This window comes from Gallinula chloropus (assembly GCF_964237585.1).
Source record: "Gallinula chloropus genome assembly, chromosome: 1".
NCBI lineage: Eukaryota > Metazoa > Chordata > Aves > Gruiformes > Rallidae > Gallinula > Gallinula chloropus.
Genome location: NC_140085.1, coordinates 76729506 through 76750883, shown reverse-complemented (window position 1 = coordinate 76750883; position 21378 = coordinate 76729506). Strand labels below are relative to the sequence as shown.

The 21378-nt window shown below is 41.2% G+C and overlaps 1 long non-coding RNA gene across 1 annotated transcript in view; it reads left to right on the top strand.

Moving 5' to 3' along the window:
* The window catches only part of LOC311205171, a 150712-nt gene that overhangs the window by 114845 nt on the left and 14489 nt on the right, over nt 1-21378 (top strand). The window contains exon 2 of the long non-coding RNA XR_014618143.1: nt 2299-2385. This is a non-coding gene — a long non-coding RNA (uncharacterized lncRNA). The remainder of the gene's footprint in view (nt 1-2298; nt 2386-21378) is intronic.

Here is a 21378-nt window from a genome sequence, read left to right as displayed (position 1 = left end):
TACTGTAGTTCTGTTGTTGTTTTGTTTTCTTGTTGTATCTGTGCCTGTTGATGCCCAGGTCTGGTTGTGAAAGACCTTGTGCTAAGTACAGAGCAACAGAAAATGAGGCTTCTTGAGGAAAAAAAAAAAATAATCCAGAAATATCTAGATTTATGGGAAAATCACAAAATTTCTCTAAAGAAGAGATGGGAAAGGGACAAGATAAGTTGGAAACAAAGCAAGGATAAGCAAGTATTACTGATCAAAGTTTGTAGTAGAAAACACAAGAATGAGTAAGACCAGTGTTATTTTTCTTTTGTATTCTGCTTAATGAAGAAGGGTAGGGTACCACCCTGCCTTGGTTCCAGGTTGCTGTGGAAGATGAAAATGTGGTGGTGTATTTGTTTACTGTAAACAAGCATTACCGGTCTGATTTATGCTGGGACCTGTCTTCAAAGGCCTGGGGTCTCATCCTTAGCAGGAGCGAGTGGACTGAAGCTTGTTCTTTCCTCAGCTTCTGGTGCATGTCTGCTGTATTAATAAAGTTGTTGGTTAGGGAAGGAACATAAAGGACACATTTTATATTGTGCTAATTAGTTGATGAATGTTTAATAAGATGACTCGTCTGACACAAGCAATTTATATTTTCTGGTTCTTTGAGATGGTGTAACCAGGTAAACTGATAGGTCTTACAGAGCTTGACTTTTTCTTTATGGAAATTTTGAGTTATTGGCACTGAATACTTGACTCCCCACCCCCAAAAATAGATTTATTTGAAAAGCCCACAGAGATATTAATCTTGCTAAGAGCAAAAGACCACTTTTGAAGAACTGTCAAGAAATTTTTAGAAACTTTTCTAGAGAAAACACATTCCTTTTTGCACATCTGATCAAAAACAATAAAAGAAAAGGAGGTTTATCTTCACAAAGCTTGTCCTGCATGTAGACCTCAGTGCAAACAGGGGTGGTTGTCTCTGGAAACTATGCACCAACTTGCTCGTAGTTTTATGTGTTGCTGCTTTTCATGGAGCACCCTAAGACCTTGTAGGCCTGGCAAAGTAATTCCATCAAGTTAAACCAGTAAAAATCCCTGGTTTTATATGCTGAGGTTACTGATTTTGGAGTCTGTGTGTGTGTTGTAGTTTAAAAATAAAATAAATTCCTATTTATTTTTTACTCATACTTAAGTTTTACACTATGAATGATTTTATTTTGGTTAGGCTAGATTGATATTAATAGATTGTAGCACCAGTTAGGGATGCAAAAGCTGGCTTAAAGGACAGTGGCTTTACCTGAGATGATGTGGACTTTGGCTTGTGTGAACTCTGCTATGCCACAAGTGTAGTCTCAGACTTACTGATGCAACTGTATGTATGTGATCCACCTAGACAACTATTTCATGTTTCCAAGTAACTTCTTTGTGCACTTGGGAGTTACAGGAAACTTATTTTCCCAGTTTTGTAACCAGGTAAACTAAGGCACAAAGGTGATAATGGGGTCAAACAACCCACTTGCACTCTTCCATGCAACAATGTCATGGCTCTCTGCAGAGAGTTTCTATCTCCTGCCTTGACCTTGTGTCACAAAACATTTCTTCCCCCACTACCAGCAGGCCAAGGCTTTGGGATAAAGTACCATCAGCCACAGCTCTTGAACTGTGCAGGACGAGGTGGGGTTTAGGAAGTCACAGAGGCAAATGTTAGTCATTGAAGTTCTGGGTTTCGTCCTACCCAGGGAAGATGCCACTCAGCTGTGCAGGAAGCTCAGGTCCAGCTTGGAGATACTCAAAGCAGGGGTCTAAGTCATGGAGTAAGCATGTGAGTAACCCTCCTCCTTGCAGGGTGACAACTAAGAGCAGAGGGAAATGCAGATGACTTCTTACTCCCAGTACTGTGTTTGCACTGCGAACAAGCATGTTAGACTGGGGATATAAAAGCAGACTTGGTGAGTGTAGGCTAGCTATCTAAATGCAGGAATATGTAGTTGTAGCCTTCTCCTAGTTCGATCCTTGTATTGATTTATCATAAGAGGTGCCACTTTAGTTCTAATAATGTCTATTTTTATTTTCTTCCCGTCCTTTTTCTTTTTCTTTTTTTTCCCCCTTCTATTACATATCTCTATGGCAGCTTTTCCATGTGATATGTTTTGGGTCACACATTAATTTACACCAGCCTCTGTTCTGCAAAAAAGAGTTCATGAGCTAAATGAAAAGGAATGGGGAGGGGGATGTCTAGCAGAGCCCAGGCTTTTGTTTCATGTTTTGGATGTATTTTCTTTTTAAAATAAAATTGTTGATATGCGTTTGCTTTTATTTTTCTAGCCTTCCTCTTGCTGATGACCGGGTTCCTGTTTGATCCTGTTTACAAGCTTCCGAAGATTGAAAATAATCCCAACTCCTCTGCACTGGGTAGGAAAACAAAACCATATAAAGACATAGACATACTGCAATTACTCTGGAAGGCTAGCAATATGGAAGAGTGGGGTATGAAGGAAGAGCTCGTGGAGAAAAAGAAGGTTACTAGGTTACCGCAGAAGACATTAGTGTACACAGTTTTTCTCACCCACTCTTTTGGACTGGGGAGGAGGGGGAGGAGTGGGCATATCAGCAAGTAAATAAGGATTTTCTTCAGCATGTGTATTCCCAGGGTAAATGTTTTAAATTTATCTATACTTTGTTACTCATTCAAGCTGCTTTGCAGTTCTATTTCAATCTATTGAAAACTCCCAAAAAGAGAATTTAAAAAGATTTTTGGGTTTGGGTTTTTTTTTCTTTAAAATTTACTGGCAAGATGAGCAATTTTCCCTAAATTACTATAAACTTGTTGAATATATGTGTAATTCTTCAGCAGTATTGATGTATAAGTATATATATCCCGAGTACTAAATTCTTCAAGTACTTCATAAAATGAAGCTTCTTTGGTGTTAGGGAAGAATGGAATGGAGCCATTCTGGCTAATTGTTTTTGTTGGCCTGATAGGACACTCAGATACAGGTAATCCCATAGTTAATGTGTCTGCTGGATCCCATAGTAGTCTTTGTGCTTGGCTTGACTTGTTGGGACACAATTTCTTATTAAGTTTGAATGCAGGAGTACGTGATTGATCATATTTTGGTGTAAATCAGTGCTTTTCTGCTTCGTAGTGACATCTTAGACATGCGTATGAGCTGACAGTGTAAGTCATGCTATTTTAAAATGATTGATTCAGATACGAAAGGTTTTATGATTCACTCTTCTAACTGCCATAAGTCAGTTGTGAGATTCTTGGTTGTTTTTTTCCTCTTCTAAGTAAGCTTATCAAAGAAGAAATCACTAATTTACCAACCAGTGCTTAATAATCAAGGAAGTGAAACTTCTACTTGAGAGAGAAGAAAAGAAATCCTTTGCTGAATTGCTGAATGATTCTTTAAATAATAAAAAGCATATAATCTGATTTTTTTAAATTATTATTATTTTTTTAAGGCTTTCATTCTGAGAGGGGTCGCTAGCCTTTGAGATTTGAGCCACTTTGTTGACAAATCTGTCCTCCAAATTGAACAGCAATAATTAGAACTTTATGCTGCAGATTCTTACTTTTTTTAATGTGGGTGGTAGTATCCACAAAAATGTCTAATGAATTTGATTGAAGATGATTTTAAAAGGTCTGCCACCTGTAGATAAAAATGTGCATTACTACACATGGTAATTATCAAGACTGAAGGCCATGACATGATCTGTTGACCCTTTGAAATCAAAACACTTACTGTAAAGAAAAAAGGCACAGATTTTTCCATCTATGTTAACATCGGACATGTCTGTATGTTCAACTATATCAATACACTGGAATATCTAGGGGGGAAAAAGATACCTTAGATTATGTTAGACCCAAGTTTCGTGTCTCCTTCTCTACAGGCTTGTAAAGCTCATGCTATTTTTGTATGTGTTGAGGGTTCTTTTTATGATCTAATGAAATAGATTGCTAAAAATATTCAGGTGTCTGAGACAGTAGCAAACATCTCTGAGCAACCCTACAAAAATAAACTAGTTTTGTGCATGCAGGATGAAAAAGAAAGTGTACAGGAACAGATTTCAGCTTCAGGCTTTCTAAAGGGGCGTTTGCAATAAGGGAGGGGAGCAATAACCCAGCAACTATCATTGTAAAAATTATGAAAAGCACTTTGATGGTCCTTTTTAAAGTCAGCTCACTAAGCAGAGGCCAAAGCAAAAGCCTGAAAGGCAACTTGTAGTATGCCATTAACAACCTCAGCCCCTCGCTGCTATTTGCAGTTGAGAACGAGTGCTTCTGCATACAGTAATGGTGAGAAAAACTAAAGGGAAATAAAGGATGCGAATAAAAGACTTTCTGTTTTCATATGAGTACTTGGAACACCAAGCAAGCAAAGAAGCAGCAATTTTAGCTAAGCTAATGTAATAGAAGACCATTGCACCCAAACTGTCTCAGCAGAACTTCCTGCATAATTAGATTGTAAATCTTCTCAACTGAGGAAGTTTTGCCCAAGGTCAGATTGTCTAAGTAATAATCCATTCTACATAAATTAGAAGATTTGAACTGCTGGGATACATTATTACATTAGTTTTGTTTTTTATTCCTAATATAACTAAGGAGAACAAATGCAACAATTCTTTTTCTTTTCTTCTTTTTAATTACGTTAAGTCTCTTTAGCTTTCGATTACCTCAGAAGGCCTTTCCTGTAGGTTTTTGGATTTTTTCTGAGCAATGATGATGAAGTTGCCATCTAGGCAAATTAATACATTTTTAATATACTTTAGAAAGTGATACCACAGAATCCTTTGGCCACCGGATTCTGTGATATCACTTCCTCAGTGAAGCATTTAGTCAGAGATGCTGCTGCTCTTTCTTTGTGCAGCAGTTTTTGTGATGCTGAAGTTTTACCTCCCATTGACCCCCTTGTTCTGCAAAGAACAGAACTGCCATCTTCAGGGTAAGAATTGATGGACAAAAATGTACTAATAACTAGTTTACAGCAAGCAGGCTTCTGAGTTTTTAATTCGGGTTGGTTTTATTGAGAAAAAGAAGACTGTGGGTGCTATACAGCTATATGTAAAAGTGACAGGGTAAATCTTGAGGTGGTTGTTTGGGCAAAAATTACCATTGAAATTTCAGTATTTGATCTGCTCAGAGGAAGCAAAGCTTGCATTGTAGCACAGATAAATTTGTATGGACTTGTTCTCAGTGAGAGGTTGTGTTTTTTTCTCTATGCTTGACTTTCACTATGAAATGAGTAGATGATGGCTTTTTGGGAGAACTGTTTGGACTTGCAGCTTTTGTACTGGACTCTTGGGGTGTCCCTGTATACTCCACCAGAGAGAAGATGTGGAGGGGCTTGTGGAAGTGCTTGTGATGCCACAGGCTCCCAGTTTCTGGGGCGTGACCCATCTCCTCAGCCTCCATTATATGCACGCGTTGGAGATTTAGACGTGCACAGCGGTAGTAACTGGTGGCAGGACTGCAAAACAAACTTGATCTAGTTCTGTTATGGGTTATCTCTTCATTGTTGTATGTGCAAGCATTGAGAAAAATGAAACATGAGGAAAAAGTTGGGTTCTGTGATAAATGATGCTTTTTATTATCTGTTACTGAAAATTCATGTGATGCGTAATGGTAATTGTTTTGGAAAGAGGAGGAAACTACCTGGGGTGGGTGAGATACTGAATTCCCTATTTCCCATCTACTTCCTGTGAGCAAGGGCAGAAAATTAAAAAATTGAATAGATAATTCTGTATTTTTAAATACAGGAGTATTTTGATTACCTGAAGCCGGTCCTTTGATCTCAGCTGAGTGGTGGGTCAGCGGTGGGCCCACTCTGCAGAGCACTGGCAGCTGAAGGCAAAGCATACGTTTTGGTGGAAATGGCACATGCTCTTAAGTCCTGGAAATGAGGATACTCCCAGACTCAAGGATTTGTGGTCACCCTTCTCTCGACTGCTGCACAAGGAGCAGACTTCAAGATCACTTTTTTATTTTTCTCTATTGCTGTGAGACACCAATGGATGTGGAAAAGGAATAATGCTTTAGAAGACATGAGGGGCAGGGGGAAGATTCATAAAAGCCTCTGAAACTGATATTTTGGGGAAGCACCGAAGTGTTCAGATGCCCTTGGAAACGTACTTTACATTAGATATCAGGAGATAAAATACTACTTTTTAGTTCCACTTAAAATCCAAACTTGCTGTTATTACTACCATTATAATCCTTAAAAAAATTATGTATTTAAACTTATTATTGTGATTAATTATTTATTTAACAGCAAGTAGCTGTGTCTTTTCTCAGGAACTCCAGAGATAAAGAAAATCAGAAATCAGACCTTAAGACTACTTTTGAGGCAGAAATAATCCAACCATTATTTCTGGTGTAAAAGGTTTGTGAATAGCATCATTTGCCTAGAAGCTGTTTTCCAACCTAATAACTCCCAGAATAATGACCTAAAACTGTTTCCAAGAGGATTAAGGCCCATATAACTGTTAGGAAGTATAAGTTCTTGTCAAAAGTTCTTTCTGATTGGCAGAGAGGTGAGTTCTGATTCAGGTTAAAGCTGCTTGCTTAGGAGAATCAGTTTCAATCTCTCTGAAGTCAAAAGCATTGAAGTAATCCTCTGGAGAAGGATTGTCTGTGGGTTTCTTCTTGCTTAAAATATAAATATATAATATATATCTGTATATATGGATATTACTTATTGCTGTAATGACCTTAAAGATGGTCATTTAACTGGGTTTTTAATCCGTTTGGGGGGGGGGGTTAATCTGCTGCTTCAGTTTGCCGTGGGCAAAAACGGTTCAAAATGGGCTGAGATCGCAGCTGAACACTCAGCTTGTTGGTTAATCATCACTTGAACGCTCTTCATCCCAGAGACTGCGGAACAGAGAATTTATTATCTCTAATGATATCGGTGTGTTTTTAAGGTTGTGTACACGTTGTACATGCTTTAGTCTTGTTAATTGCTTTAACTAGTGTCATCTGGGGGGAGGGGAGGGAGAGAGAGAAGGAAAGCGGGCTCGGGATGACTCGGGAATATCCGTTTACAGGGGTCAGGCATTAAGGGTCAGAGGAATGCACGGATTCACAGCTGAATCCGTTTGATAAAGAGCCCTTCTGAGTTGCACTTTTAAATTGGCAGAACTTCCCAACCGTGCATCAAAATACTGGTGACAGAAGTTCACTGCAGAAAGCGTGTGAATTCACACCGAAATGGCTGTTAACCACCTATTGTTTTTCACCTTCTTGAAATAACCCGAGCCAATGCTGTGGCTTCTGGCTGAATCCCAGAAATGTCTCAGCATATCATGCTGAAGACCTGAAATCATCAGTGAGTTCAGCCAGCTTTATCCTAGGGTGCTTTCATTGACAGCGATCAGGATTGGTTTGTATCTGTCCCAAGAGCATACTCATGTAAGAAGGCGAGTTCAACATCTGGCGTTATCAAAGGATAACCAAATTGTATTTATTTATTTACCTGAGGAACTAGTATCACCAGCCATTTGGGAACTGGTAATATGTGTCTATTGTATTAAATCTGGCCTTTAGATAAAGTTTTGCTTTGTGTGCAATTTAAAGGTGGTTTAACAGACCTTCTCACTAATAAGGCAACAGTAAGATTTGGCTGCCAACAGACTTGTTATAGAAGACGGGCCCAGTTTGGTGGAACGCTGAAATCCATCTTTAAAAAATGCAGAAGGGATTTAATCAGTGATGATACTTAATGTGCAGCTGAGCTGGGCCCTGTTTTGAAAAAAGCAGCACTCTAATTTTTGCATCGGCTGACTGTAGCCACAATAGAGAAAGGCGAAGGAGGGTTTGCTGATCAGATCTATGGCCAAATTCTTATTTCTGATGCAGGGTGCACAGTGCCAAAAATCTGATGCATATGCTTATGAAAGATTTTTCTGGTTCTATATGTACTATAAATATCTTCCACATGCCTCTATACAAATCTTTCTGTTATTTCAGTAAATCACAAGCTACTTAACCAGATCCAAAGAAGGTGAAGCTCTGAGTAAAATTCTTCAACATTTTATGACTTTGAAGCCCTGATTCAGAGTATATTTGCTTCATTAATTTTTAGCTTTGATGGTCTCAGTGGGGTAAGCATTGAAAAGGCAAAATTTAATGGGGGGGGGAATTTTTTCACAGTCTTCTCTTGTTGCAGTTCAACTAGCAGGCAGAAGAAAATTTCTTTTTATTTTCAGTATTCTAGGCTTCAATTTTAAACCAGAATATGTAGCTTTATTTAAAATAAATCATTTGAGGAATACTGTTGCTGAAGATGTTAGCTGATGTGATCAGGTTTGGCAAAACTGCTTGTCTAATGTGAATAAGAGCGTTTTTTGAGATTTTTAGAAGGGGACAAAAAAAAAATAAATTGTGCCCTCTCCACTTCCAGCTGTGTAACTGAGAAGCTGCTTGTGTAGGTTTTTTATTTCCCAGGACCCCAGACAGGTCTTGGAGCTTCTTGGAGTATCCTCAGGCAGCAGTAAAACAGTCTGACTATTGCCTGCCTAGTTGGTTTCCCTTTTTTATATAAGAACTTTGAATTTCAGTGTTACAACTAAAAAGATGAGCAAGTGGATTAGCTGCAGAGGTAAACCTAAGCACTAAACAAAGTAGAACTGCAGAGATGCTTTCCCTGTTGCAGCAACAGGTTGCTCTAGCTCCTCCTTGGTTTTTAAAACCATTATTATATAAAGTGCCAGAGTGAAACGAAGTTAAGACTGAACATTTCCCCGTCCCTGCTCCCCAGCAGCAGCTTACTGTTTCCAGTGGAAAGTCCAGTTTTGATCTCAAGACTGGTGATAGAAATACAGTCTTGTCCCACTTGGTTGCTTTGTCCCTTGTTCACAGACCCATAGTTATGCCCTCTTACTGTACCTTTTCCATGTACATGAGCTGTCGTGCTTTCTAGCCTTCCAAATTGGGCAGAGCCTTACTCCCTGCCACGCGTCATCTGTGCAGCCGCCAAGTAAATGCCAAGCATAAGGCAGGCCGTGGTCATCGCTCGTACCTGTGTAAGTGTTGGAGATGGCTGGGCTTGAACTGAGAGTTTCAGTACGGCTGCAGTGCCGTAATATGGTCAGGGGAACTGTATTGGGGGGTGTCTCATGGGGGGCTAGGAATGGTGAGGTGATAGCAAAGCTGGGCTTTGGGGTCTTATACCAGGTTCTCAGCAGTCGCAGTCAGAACAAGAGCTCTGAATCCCTTTTCTCAAGTATGGGGGTTGGGGTGAGTGAGCATCAAGTGCTGGCATCCTGCAGCTGCTATTTTGCTGAACCTCCATAAACTGAAATGAAAAAATAAAATGCAAAGGCTTTAATTTTATCAACAGTCCAGTATTTTGTGCTGCCTTTTTCAGAGTTGGGCACATGATAGTGTATTGACTGACAGCTGGGGTTTGCTGTGGAAAATTAGGCCTCCTTGCAGCAGCGTCTCAGGTGGGGTGCCCCAGGCCAAAGCACCTGAAGCCTACATCTGTACCTCAGTCATGGGATGGGAGGCCTCATAAAGAAAAGAGAAGTGGAGGTCCAGCCATTGGAAGATGTGAGCCAGGAGAGAGACGATGGTTTCTGATATCTGCACCTTGGAAAGGGTTAATGCCGAGGTGCTCTATTGTATTAATGATGGTTGTCTCTTCACAGAGCCCGTTGGGCTCTTTCAGGGGCCTCTCAAAACAATGAGTGCAGTGAGGCTGTTCTGTCTAATTACTCCAAGACAGGGATGCTAAAGAGGAATTAATGACAGTTGACAAGTGCAATTAATAATTATAGCAAAGCTGGGAGTCATGCAGCAGGCAGATGACAATAACAGGGTAACTGTACATGACAGCTTTCATCCGTTCCTCCCCCCCCCGCTTCTTCTTTCTTTTACCCTTTAATATGAGCTGCTGCATGCAGCCGGGCCGTACCGTGTGCGGACAGGAATGAGAAGGTGCTGAAATCTAGTCACATAGGTTTGGCTGGTTTCTAACCTGCCCTCTCCTGCCTTATGCTCCCCCCCCCCCCCCCAAAAAAAAAAAAAAAAGAAAAAACAAAAAGAAGAAAAAAATTAAAATAATAGCAACAGCACTAACTTAGCAGCACAGGCTTCTGTTAGCTTTCACGGTCAGGTGTTGACAAGACTACTTAAAATTCATGTTGGGAGATTGGAAGGAGAAGGGGACAGGGAAAGGCAGCAGCAAGCTGGAGTTGAAGTGGGATTTCCATATCAAAGGCCAGGCCTTTGGCTCTGAATGGTAATTAAAGTACCCAGATTTCATCTCCTTGGTCAGCTCATGAAAAGGAAAAAAAAATTAGAGAGAGGATTTTTTCACTCCCTTTAGACTACAGTACAGCAAGCAGTAAATTAAATGAAAGTTGAGCTAAAAGGTGCCTAACGCTTCAATCTTTTGCATCTAATAGAATCTATGATGTTTTTAAAGCATTTATTCAGTTCACATCTTCATCTTGCTGTGATTATAAAGGATATCATGTCTGCTTACATTTATTGGGCACACATCTTGGCCTTCCCAGGGTTGTAAAAGGATTTCACTTTGCATTATGTTGCTGTTGTGTTACAGCCTTTTGGTTTAAAAAAAAAAAGGGGGGGGGGGAGGGAGTAAGGGGGAGAATGTGAAAAGTAAGAAAAAAGGCACATTTCTGTGTAATTTCTAGCTGGTCATTGTAGGAACCACGAACAGTGCGAACCAAATAAATGCAAATTTAATGAGGCATGGGGAACTCGTAATGAGATACAACAGCTCCTCACCTTGAGGTTGCTGGTTCAAACGTAGACCATGGCACCGCTGAAAGTGGCCACAAACCAGTGGTCCCGTGGCAGTAAATGTGCAATGTTTTGTCACCTTGGTCCGGTTCCTGGTGGATGTGTAGTGATGAAATGAAAGCCCTGCTCGCGTTTGCTGGTAGCCCCTCTTCAGGGACAAGGACTGCATGTGCTCTGGACTTCCTGCCCTTGGCGTGGGCTATCCTCAAGTCAGAGTTACACTGTAATGTATGGTGTCTTGCCCCAGGCTCCTTGGTTGTCCTGGTTTCATGTCTCCTGAAGACATGCTGAGGTTGCTGGAGCTCTTGGCCTGACTTGTTGCTGGCAGTGGGTGACTGCCTAAAGTCTGAGCCTTTCACCAATGCTATTGATGTCCTGATGTGCCTTGCACTTTCTCTTTAGATCTGGGCTTGCCAAGCAGTTTCTTGACACCTTGGGCTCCTGCCTTTGGGCTTGCGCCTCAGTAAATCCGTGGCTGCACCCTTTTTGGCTGAATGCCCTGAGGGAAGAAGGTTTGCTCTGTTCATTTCTGCTGCATAAATAGGGAAGACTGAGATGTTAAGTTTGAGGCACACGTGTATAATTAAAGGCAACCAGGCTGGGTCTTGTTTACTTTGGAGCTGAGCCGGAACCTGCTACAGGTTGCTGAAAATATGTCTGCTGACCCCACTGGATGCTGGATTAGTTCCCTGAGCTGAAACGCTGAAGTTTTAGATGTAACTGTAAGAAAATGCAGCAGGACATCACTGTCAGCCTTTTGACACAATCATTTTGGTACGAGACCTTACAGACATGGGCAGTGCTGGCAGTGCCCTGTTTGTCTGAGTACAGCTGCGGTGACTGATGGGGTGAGAAGGGCTCCCTGAAGCAAAACGTGGGATAGTTAGTATCAAAATTTAAAAAGGGAAGTGGGGGGGGTTGTGGGGGGGAGGCAAATTATTGTTGCTGTAACAAATAGCAGGAACTTAGAAATGAGTCAAACTAAATGCTCACTGGACACAAAGCCAGCATGAATTTAAGACATTTTAAAATCTAGAGTTGTGTTCTGAATGCTGAGGTTATTTCCCCCCCCCTCCCCTTTTCTTTCTTCTCTTCCTTTCTTGCTCTTTTCCTCCTCTCTTCCTGTCTAAGGCACTCTCTCCTTTTTCTCCCCTCAGCTCAAGTGCATCATTTTCTGCTATTGTGTTTAAAAAACTCTGCTGCAGGGGCTCTGAAATGAATAAAAATGTAATCCTCAATGTGCCCATTGTGCGCTCTCATTTGTTTTTGCTGTATCGATTTATCAGCAGAGGGAAATTACTCGCTGGAAGAGAGGATGCCAGTCAGAATGACATTTATTTCATAGTACAAGGAGGCTCTCCAGCGTGTTTCCATGTAACCCAGATATTGGAGCTGTAAAAGGGCTTGTAACAAGGTTTAGTGCTATGATTAGATCGTGTGGAGCACCTTGCTTTCATAACAACAGGCACTTGGCTGGAGCCAAGGCCTCAGGTTATGGTCAACTTTTTTTTTTTAATTCTTTTTTTTCCCTTGACCCAGAGTGTTTGGCTTGCACCCCAAAATATTTCTCTGCTCAAAGCTCAACCATGCAAGCTTGTGAAATCTAATTTGGTGTTTATAAAGGTCTTGATCTTTCATGTCACTGAGTTAAAAAGAGAAAATATTTACTTGTTAATCTTTTTAGCTTTGTGCTTCTTTGCGTTTCTAGTGAAATCACTCCATGATTTTAATTCACCAAAGAAAATCTTTTCCTCCAGTGATTGTAAGCTACACTTGCTCAAGGCAAACTATTACTTGTAAAAACGAAACACAGTCTTTACCCAACACCTGTAATAGGTGTATATATGTGTTGCAAACAAAGGTGGGATTTGGGAAGCTGAAGCCTAGCCCTGGGGTTCACATTTGGCTGCTGTTGCTGGGTAGTTTGTGCTGAGGGCTTCACTATACTGACTTGTGTCTGATATAAGTTCAGCAGCCCCTTTTTGACAGTGTCTGAGGTCAGGTGGTTTGAAGACAGATCACCAAGCCCCAGAATTGGTCTTCCTCCACAGGACTCCTCTTTACCAGGTGGATGGTGGTTTATTCTCTGCAGTGTTTATGTAACTTTGTAAATGTTCTGTTAAAAGGTATTCTAAAACTCTTGGCATATTAATGGCTATTCAAGAACTTGTGCCTGGAAATAACCTAATATGGATATTGATAGCATATGACCTTCATTAATTTCCTGCAATTTTATTTATTGTCATAGTTGTGAAGTTGTTACTGACTTCTGTACATCTCTTTGACTTAGGATGCCACTAAAGCTCATGACCAGATATAGGAGGGAGCTCTGGGGGTGAAACCTGCCCCATAAGCTGGGAGCTGCTTCTGCCGTGTGCTGGTGCACAAGTGCTGGTGGGGAGACCCCTGCTCCTGACCATTGCAGGAACATGGGGAAATAAGCAGTAGGAGGTATGGGAAGTTATGTCTGTGTTAAAGATTGCTTGATGCTTTCCATCCTAAAACTCTTTTCAGCTGTTTATATCTTGCCAAATGATTTCAGCTTTGGCTGATATTTTCCATTTTGGGTGTTTGCCTCAGACATTTAAAAAAAAATAAATTTAAAAGAATTTTTCAGCCAAAACGGCTCAGCTGTCCCCAAGCTGAGAGAAAAAAATAAGTTGTTTTGCTTTCATTAAAAATATTCTTCCCACTGTCTTGATGGAAAGCTCGGCTTTCAGGTTATAAGAAATTTGGTATTTCAGAGGTTTGTATCCAGTAGTAACTCTGACAAAATTAACCAGCTTTAACTAACCCATGGAGTTCTTTGCTAGGCTGAATCCACTGGCTCATGTGTCTCTGCTACATTTCTCTCTCTGGTGGTGGCTGGGGAGTAATGGTTTGGGTGACCTTAGCTAGAACTAGTTGGTGCATCTGCCTGCATCACTCTTCTGGGTTTTAAGCAGGATAATGCTGTTGCTGCAGCCGTATCCAGCTGGGCTACAGCTCAGACTGCATTTGAGCCACAGAGTTAGCTGAGGCTCTTGCTGGCTGAGCTTGATCTAAACCGAACTGTTCTTTTCTAGTCTAGCTGAGATGTGTTATTTTCGTCCTAAAGTTCAGGTCAGAAATGTAGAGAGTGCAAAAAGGAAAGACTAGTACTGAACTCTGGAAGAGAAATAAAATTGAATAAGTGCTTGGCAGAAGCAGAGGACAACACTATTGTTTTTGGTAAAGTTGGGAGCATGCATACAAATAGGTCTGATGGAACTTGTTGCAGCAGTGGGAGCATGGCTCTTCCCTGTGGTGACAGGTGCCTGTTATTTGATTCAGACATCCCCTTCTGTGGGCAGGCATTGAACCTTTTGGGGAGAATAAATTACATATTTCCTTTTTCTGTTTTACTGAGGTAACAAATGGCCAGTGTGAGGAAACAGGAGTGCTCATTTGAGGAGTAAGAAATGGAGTCTGAATATGTGGACTTGAGGAAAGCTGGTCTCTGTACCCTAAAGACTGTGAGGAAGAAGTGAGGTGGGATGGAGTAGCCAGAATATCATGTAGGCAGTTCTGATGGCCTGCACTCTTGAAGTCTTGAATGTTTTAGAAATTATCTGTTTTGCCAATACGTTATGTTGGATGATGGGTAGGTTGATTGACTTATTTTTTTCCTCTTTGTTTTCTTCATACCCAACCAGCTATATCTGGAATGAAATATGGATTCTGATAACAAGAAGATAAATGGAAAAAAAATAAGTTTAAATGGTGTTGTTATCCTAAAATAAATGCTTCACTAACATACAGTCTAAAGCTATTTAAGCATATGGAAATGTATGTAAAATCAATATACTACTATGTCATTTTTTGCGTCAGAATCAGCGTGTGTCTATGCTGACAAAATGGCATGCATTACCTTTCCCCATCTGTTCAAAGCACATTTAGTAGTGCCTTGAAAAGCTTTGCAAGTCATGACATAAATACACAACTGGATGGTGTAGTGTAGATAGAGCAGCAATCTAGTGAAACCTCCTTTAAAGGGAAATTATTTTAATCCTTTTCAGGCAAGAAATTAATTTTCAACAAAAATAAAAAGAGTTTTAGTATAAAAGTGTAGTAGCATTTACCAGTCATACCCACATTAAACATTTCTCCCTACCACTATATCAGAAAATAGATTCCAACGTGGATAAAATCCAAAATCAATTAGTTCAGTTTAAGTTATTTCAAATTTCATTGTTAGTTTTAAAGAACATCTTCCAGATTGTCTCTAAACTTTGCATGAAAATTAATTTAGTTAAAAGTTTCTTCCTAGTTGCATATTCCAGCCTAGAGGAGCTGAAGTTTTGCAGAGATCACCAGTAAAAATAGTACCATTAACTCCTACACAGTAGTACCTGAGTAGTTCTTCAAATGTCACTTTCTTTGTAATTGTTGACTTTTTCTTGGCTCTTTAGCAGAGCTTCTTGTACTATGATGAACAAAATGTATCAAAACTACATGACTCTCCTTTACCTGATTAATAAGGCCCACTTGATGGTGGCCATCTACATGGCTTTATTGATGATTTTACATTTATGTAACCCCCCCTTTTTTTAAAAATAATCTTCTTTTCCTCATACATAGGCAGAGGACTGAAGGGTGGCTTGCTGTCTGTGTGTTATCCTAAAATATAGGACTCTCTTTACATGCCCCAGGTGATTTGCCATTTCTAGGGCAGAGTAACCTCAATCTTTCAGGCAACCTGCAGAACCAAGCAATGTTGAGCTTCTTATATATGGTTTCTCCATCTCTTTGTAGCTGGAGTGTAAATCCATCGATCAACTAACAGTTTTTTCTCCAGCAAAACTCCTGGCAAATCCCAATGTACAACAGCTGGTGGTAATGCAATAGTCGTGTCCACCTATGTAGTTGGAAGGACCTACAGAAATGCAGAAGTGAGTGCCTGAAGTGAGAGCTGGTCAGAGACTTTAAGGTAGCTGTTCGTTTCTGGGTTGGATGGGTTCTTTTAATAGACTACAAGGCTGTAGTAGTATCGTGGAACAAAAGCCTCTGGTACTACATCAATAAACGCGTGTCGAATAATTGTTTCTGTGGCACCCGGTGAAGGACTAGGAGGAGGTCATGTAAGATGTAACAAGTAACTTATTTTGGAAGGTATCCCTTTTTAAAATCACAACATAATTTGACAACTTCAAAATTATTGACAGAGTTGGGGCCAAGAGAATCGGAGGAGTGTGTATCTATCTGGTTCCTCCTATAGCCATAGAACAAGCCTCACTAATTTTCTACATCAAAACTAATGAAATTAAAAGTTTTATGCAGGTGCAAATAGGCAGCAGCTATTACTGTGACTTCTGTATTCTTATTTTTTTATTATTATTGTGTTTTCTTTGGAAAGTATTTGCCACAAGCGCTGGAAATACCTTCCTTTTTAAGCAAAATTAGAACCATTAGTTGGAAAATCTCGCGCTGTGATGTTTGTTCATCTCTTTCGCCATCACTGAATTTTGCTTTCACTTGCAAGTGTGAACCAGCAGATTAGACACTTCCAAGGGCTCATTCACTGTGAGGTTTTGCAGGTGATTTCAGTTTAATGCAACCAGATAATTGTAGCCCTGGGGCTTGGCTAGGTTATAAAGCTGCTAATCCAGACAATATTATCCGATCACATGTTGTGCTTATATGAGAGACCTCTGCCTTTAATAGTCTCTCCCCGTGCTTGTAAGTGTTTCTTTGGTGGGGTTTTTTTTAAGTTTCAGCAGCCCTATAAAAACGAGACACAGGCTAAGATTAAGCTCCTGAACAAGTCACTGGAGTTATGCAGTACTCTACGTACCCCATACATCTTAAGACATAAACAGCATATATTAGGTGTCTCATGGTGCTAATGTGTGTGTTCAGCCCTGAATTCAAGAGAAAAGGGTGGTGGCCACTGATAGCTCCAGAAACTGAAGACTGCACTTAGCTCTAGGCCCATATGTAGCTGAAGGAAGCGTATGGCAGTGCTTCATAAGCAGAACTGTCAGGAAATAAATATTTTTGTTAAAAATTATATTTGTCAAAACAAACTTTTAATGGAAATGTGCTGGTTTGAAATCAGCTTTTTGAGAGAGAGAAAGGAAGGTGAAAGCATGTGTCAGCCTGAAATCTGGACCTCTCTCATTTGGCAACGGCATTTGCTCATCTCTAGTGCAACTTGCATTATTTTTTCAAGAGGGACAGTTCTTGCAAATTTGTCATCCAGCTCTTTGAAACCCAAGAAGTTGATATGGGCAATATGAAACTGTAGATGAAACTCAGGTCTGTCTGTGCTGTGGGAGAACGCAGCATGCTGTCCTGATATCAGTATCTTTATAGTGTTACTCTGGCTCACGATGTAAAGAGGAAGGATGGGCTGTCTTCTGAACCAGCCAGCAAAACGTGCTCCTTGGGTTTGGGTGAACTGCTGTGGCTGGAGTAAGAAATCATTTGGAAACAGAAAAGCATTGGCAAGACTTGCATTTTAGTGATTTGGCCTGTTACACAGGGCAACAGATCTCTATACTGTTAATTTTATAAAGTGTGATTGCTTCCAGTTAGTCCTTCTGTGCATTGCTCATTTCTCTCCGTGTTGCTTGAGTGAACATGTAGCCTGGCTGCACAGGTCTGTATGGTGAAGAACAAGGCAGAGTCCTCAGCTTCATGGAGGACATCGCCTGGATGAAGTGTATGGATTGAAGGAGTGCTGGGCTTTTCCCTGGAAAAATTAGTTGCATCATTTTTCTGTATTGTATTACTAGGTGCTACATGCTTATGTAGCTAGTTTCACCTCTTTATCAACAAGTGTTTGTAAGAGGCAAACTATCAGAGTAAAAAGGAATTGATCAGGATTAATCCATTTATACTAGTTCTTCTTGGGGGGAAACAAATAGCTGTCGCTTAGAGCGGTGTCTCTCGATTGAACCTGCTCTGGAGCTTCTTTAACCATGCTCTGAGCACACTCAACTTGCTGACCTCCAGCCCTTGGCATAGTGTTGAGCAATGTTCTCTCTCCTACTGCTTCCAGAATAAACTGGAGCAGAGAGTTTCAAAATGTGTGGTATTGAGATGCTGTTGTCTCAAGAAATTATGATGGCACCAGAGACCTATTGGAGTGAAGAGTGTCAAGTCACACGTTTTTTTTGGAGTATTTCTAGGCTTGAACTAACTTCAAGGAAGGAGGAGATACATAAAACTTGATAGGTTGTGCTGTACTACAGTTCTTGGATATCTGTTTGGATAATCTTGTAGAGAAGATGAGAGAGCCAATGATTTCCCCATAAAAATTGTGTTAAATATATTGCTGCAAAAATAAATTTAATTTAAGCAGTTGTGACAAGCTCTACAGTGTTTGCTCTGATACAGGCTGTGGCTCTGACTGAAGAAAGCTCAGCAAGTTCACCTGTTGGTTTCTGTACCTGAATAGTCCCTTTAACTTCAGGAAGGTTATTGATGTAGACAGAGCTACACACTCACCGAAGCCTCTGTAAGATGCAAACCTACCCAATAATGCAGTTTTACACAGGGGAACACTAATGTCAAACGTGTAATTAAAAATCTTCAGGACAGGCAAATTTCTGAGCATGTGCAGTATCCTTTTTGTGAACCTCAGGATCTCAGCTGGTTTTGGTGAAAAGCACAGAAAGCAATTAGCTTGCATCTTAGAGGCTAATAATAACTGAACCTTTTGGCAGATTTTGTGATGGGATGATTTCCTCTCAGTGCTATAAGCCAAACGAATTAATAAAACAGATTTAAAAAAAACCCCACTTATTCCAACAGTCATTTTGCTGTCAGAGGTGCATAAAAGTGAAGAATTTGAAGCCTGGGCTCTCCTACTTTGCACTTCAGACCTTTTTGTAAGGTTCAGTCTCATGTATTTGCTCCATGTTAAAGGTATTTTCCCTCTGGAGCTGCAATCTTGTGCATTCTGCTTGAGATTTGAACAGATTTTGTAAACTGAGCCCTCTTTATTTTCTTTCTTGTTGGAAAATTTGAAGACATTTCTTTCATTTCAAAAGTAAACAGGTCTGCTTGGATAAACAAGATGAGGAAGAATTGGTTCTAAATTGGGGTGTGGAGAGTGTGGTGGTGGTACTTGCTCTTGAAATCAGTTATGTCCGTTTTCCCCAAAAAGAGAGTGGTTGTAAGCAGGTTTATTGCTGACTGTCACCTTAATGTGCTTCAGCTCTGACCCAAAGTGACCTCCTCACTGCTGCACCAACTTGTTCAACCCTTATGATCACTCGGTCTTTGTCATCTCTGAGCACTGCCAGAGACTTCAGCAGTGCAATGAGAATGGAGAAAATGAAGCATGCATGCACACAAATGTCACAGTCACCTCCATGAGTGATGCTACTGGATGAATCCAGTAGCTTTAAACCAGGGAAATGCCAGTTGCTAAAATCTAGGCACAGGAACCCTGCGTGTGAAGAGGAATACAGATGTCCCAGTAATACTAATCTGTAGCTAAGGGTTGGTTCCCAGGTTTGCCACAAGCTTTCCCAGCTGACCAAGCACAAGGCAGATCATCTGTGTGTCTTAACTGCCAAAGGGAAGTAGCAGTGTTAAAAGGAGAGCAGTGAGGATGGGTGCGCTTATGCGGTGATGCACCACTTGAGCGCTCCAGTGATGTGGGCCACACTGGGGTGTGAGGCAAGTAGAATCATAGAATCACAGAATGGTTTAGGTTGGAAGGGACTTTAAAGATCATCAAGTTCCAACCCCCCTGCCATGAGCAGGGACACCTCTCAGTAGACCAGGCTGCTCAAGACCCCATCCAGCCCAGCCTTGGATACTCCCAGGGAGCAGGCAGCCACCACTTACCTGGGCAACTTGTTCCAGTGCCCCACCACCTTTGTAGTGAAGAATTTCTTCCTAATATCCGATGTAAATCTACACCTTTCCAATTTAAAACCATTCCCCCTCATCCTATTGCTCCATGCCCTTCTAAAAATTCCTTCCCAGGTATCTTATAGGTCCCCTTTAGGTACTGGAAAGCTGCAATAAGATCTCCCCAGAGCCTTCTCTTCTCCAGGCTGGATCACCCCAACTCTCTCAGCCTGCCTTCACAGGAGAGGTGCTCCCTCTAACCATCTTTGTGGCCCTCCTCTAGACCTGTTCCAACAGTCCCATGTCTTTCTTATTTTGGGGACTCCAGAACTGGACACAGGACTCCAGGTGGTGTCTCACGAGAGCAGAGTAGAGGGGCAGAATGACCTCCCTTGACCTGCTGGCCATGCTTCTTTTGATGCAGCTCAGGATATGACTGGCCTTCTGGCATGTGAGTTCGCATTGTTGGCTCATGCCCAGCTTCTCATCCACTAGCACCCCTAAGTCTTTCTCTGCAAGGCTGCTCTCTATCACATCATCTCCCAGCCTGTACTGATGATGAGGATTTCCCAGACCCAGGTGCAGAACCTTGCCCTTGTTCTTGTTGAACCTCAAGAGGTTCTCCATGTCCTTCTGGATGACATCCCGTACCTCCAGTGTGTCAACTGCACCACTCAGCTTCGTGTCATCTGCAGACTTTCTGAGGGTGCACTCAACCTCATTGACAATGTAATTGATGAAGATATTAAATAATACTGGTCCCAGTACAGACCTCTGAGGGACACCACTTGTCTCAGATCTCCATCTGGACATTGAGCCATTGATGACTACTTTCTGGATGCAACCATCCAATTTCTTATCCACAGAAAAGTCCACTCATCAGATCTATATCTCTTCAGTTTAGAGAGAAGGATGTCCTGGGGGACTCTGTCAAAGGCTTTACAGAAGTCCAGGTAGATTTCATCCATTGCTTTTCCTGTGTCCACTGATGCAGTTACCCCATCATAGGAAGCCATGAGGTTGGTCAGGTAGGACCTTAGTATGGTCGTCTCTGGGGTGCCAGGTGGGTATCTGGACCTCATTGGTAAAAGACAATATAATCAGAAGTCATGCAAGAGAATGGTGCCCCATTACATGAAAGCTCAACTATCAGGCACTGGAATTAGACACTTCTGGAAAAGAAGGCCTTGCTTTCACCCTTGAAAGTGTCAGGGAAGCTTTCTATTCTTTCCTCCTACAAAACCAAGCATGTCTGATTTGTTGTGATTTTTAACTCTTTGTTTTGGGCTTGGTAGCCATAAGCTGGGAAGGTTTCATCTCTTGCTGAACTGTGAAACACGTGCTGATTCTTCTGAACAGGCAGCCTAGAAACTGAATGTTCATACCTCTTAGTTTTAAAACATACCTAATAGTATTGTTTGATCTTACATTTGAGAAAGATCACACCACTGCTCTTTTGAGGAACCAGTGAATACTGTAAATGCTCCATCCTCACCTGCAGCTCATGTCTGGCTTTAAGACTTTGTAGTCTCTGCTGCTGTTCCATTCCTTACCAAAAGTGGTCATGTGCAAATAGGGGCTGAAACTGCTGCCGCCTGAGGCCACTGTCTCAGAGTGAGAGTGTATCTGATCAGCTGTGGACTTGTATTTTTCAGTGGAGCCTCTGTTTATTCCTTTTCCAAGGGAGAGGAAGGCCCAAGAAAATGGGGAATTACTTTGTTCCCTTCAGCTTTTCATGCTGCACCCATCATTGTGCTCACTGAGGTCTGGTGGTTTTGTAGGTGGAGCTGTGGAGCTTTATTTAATGG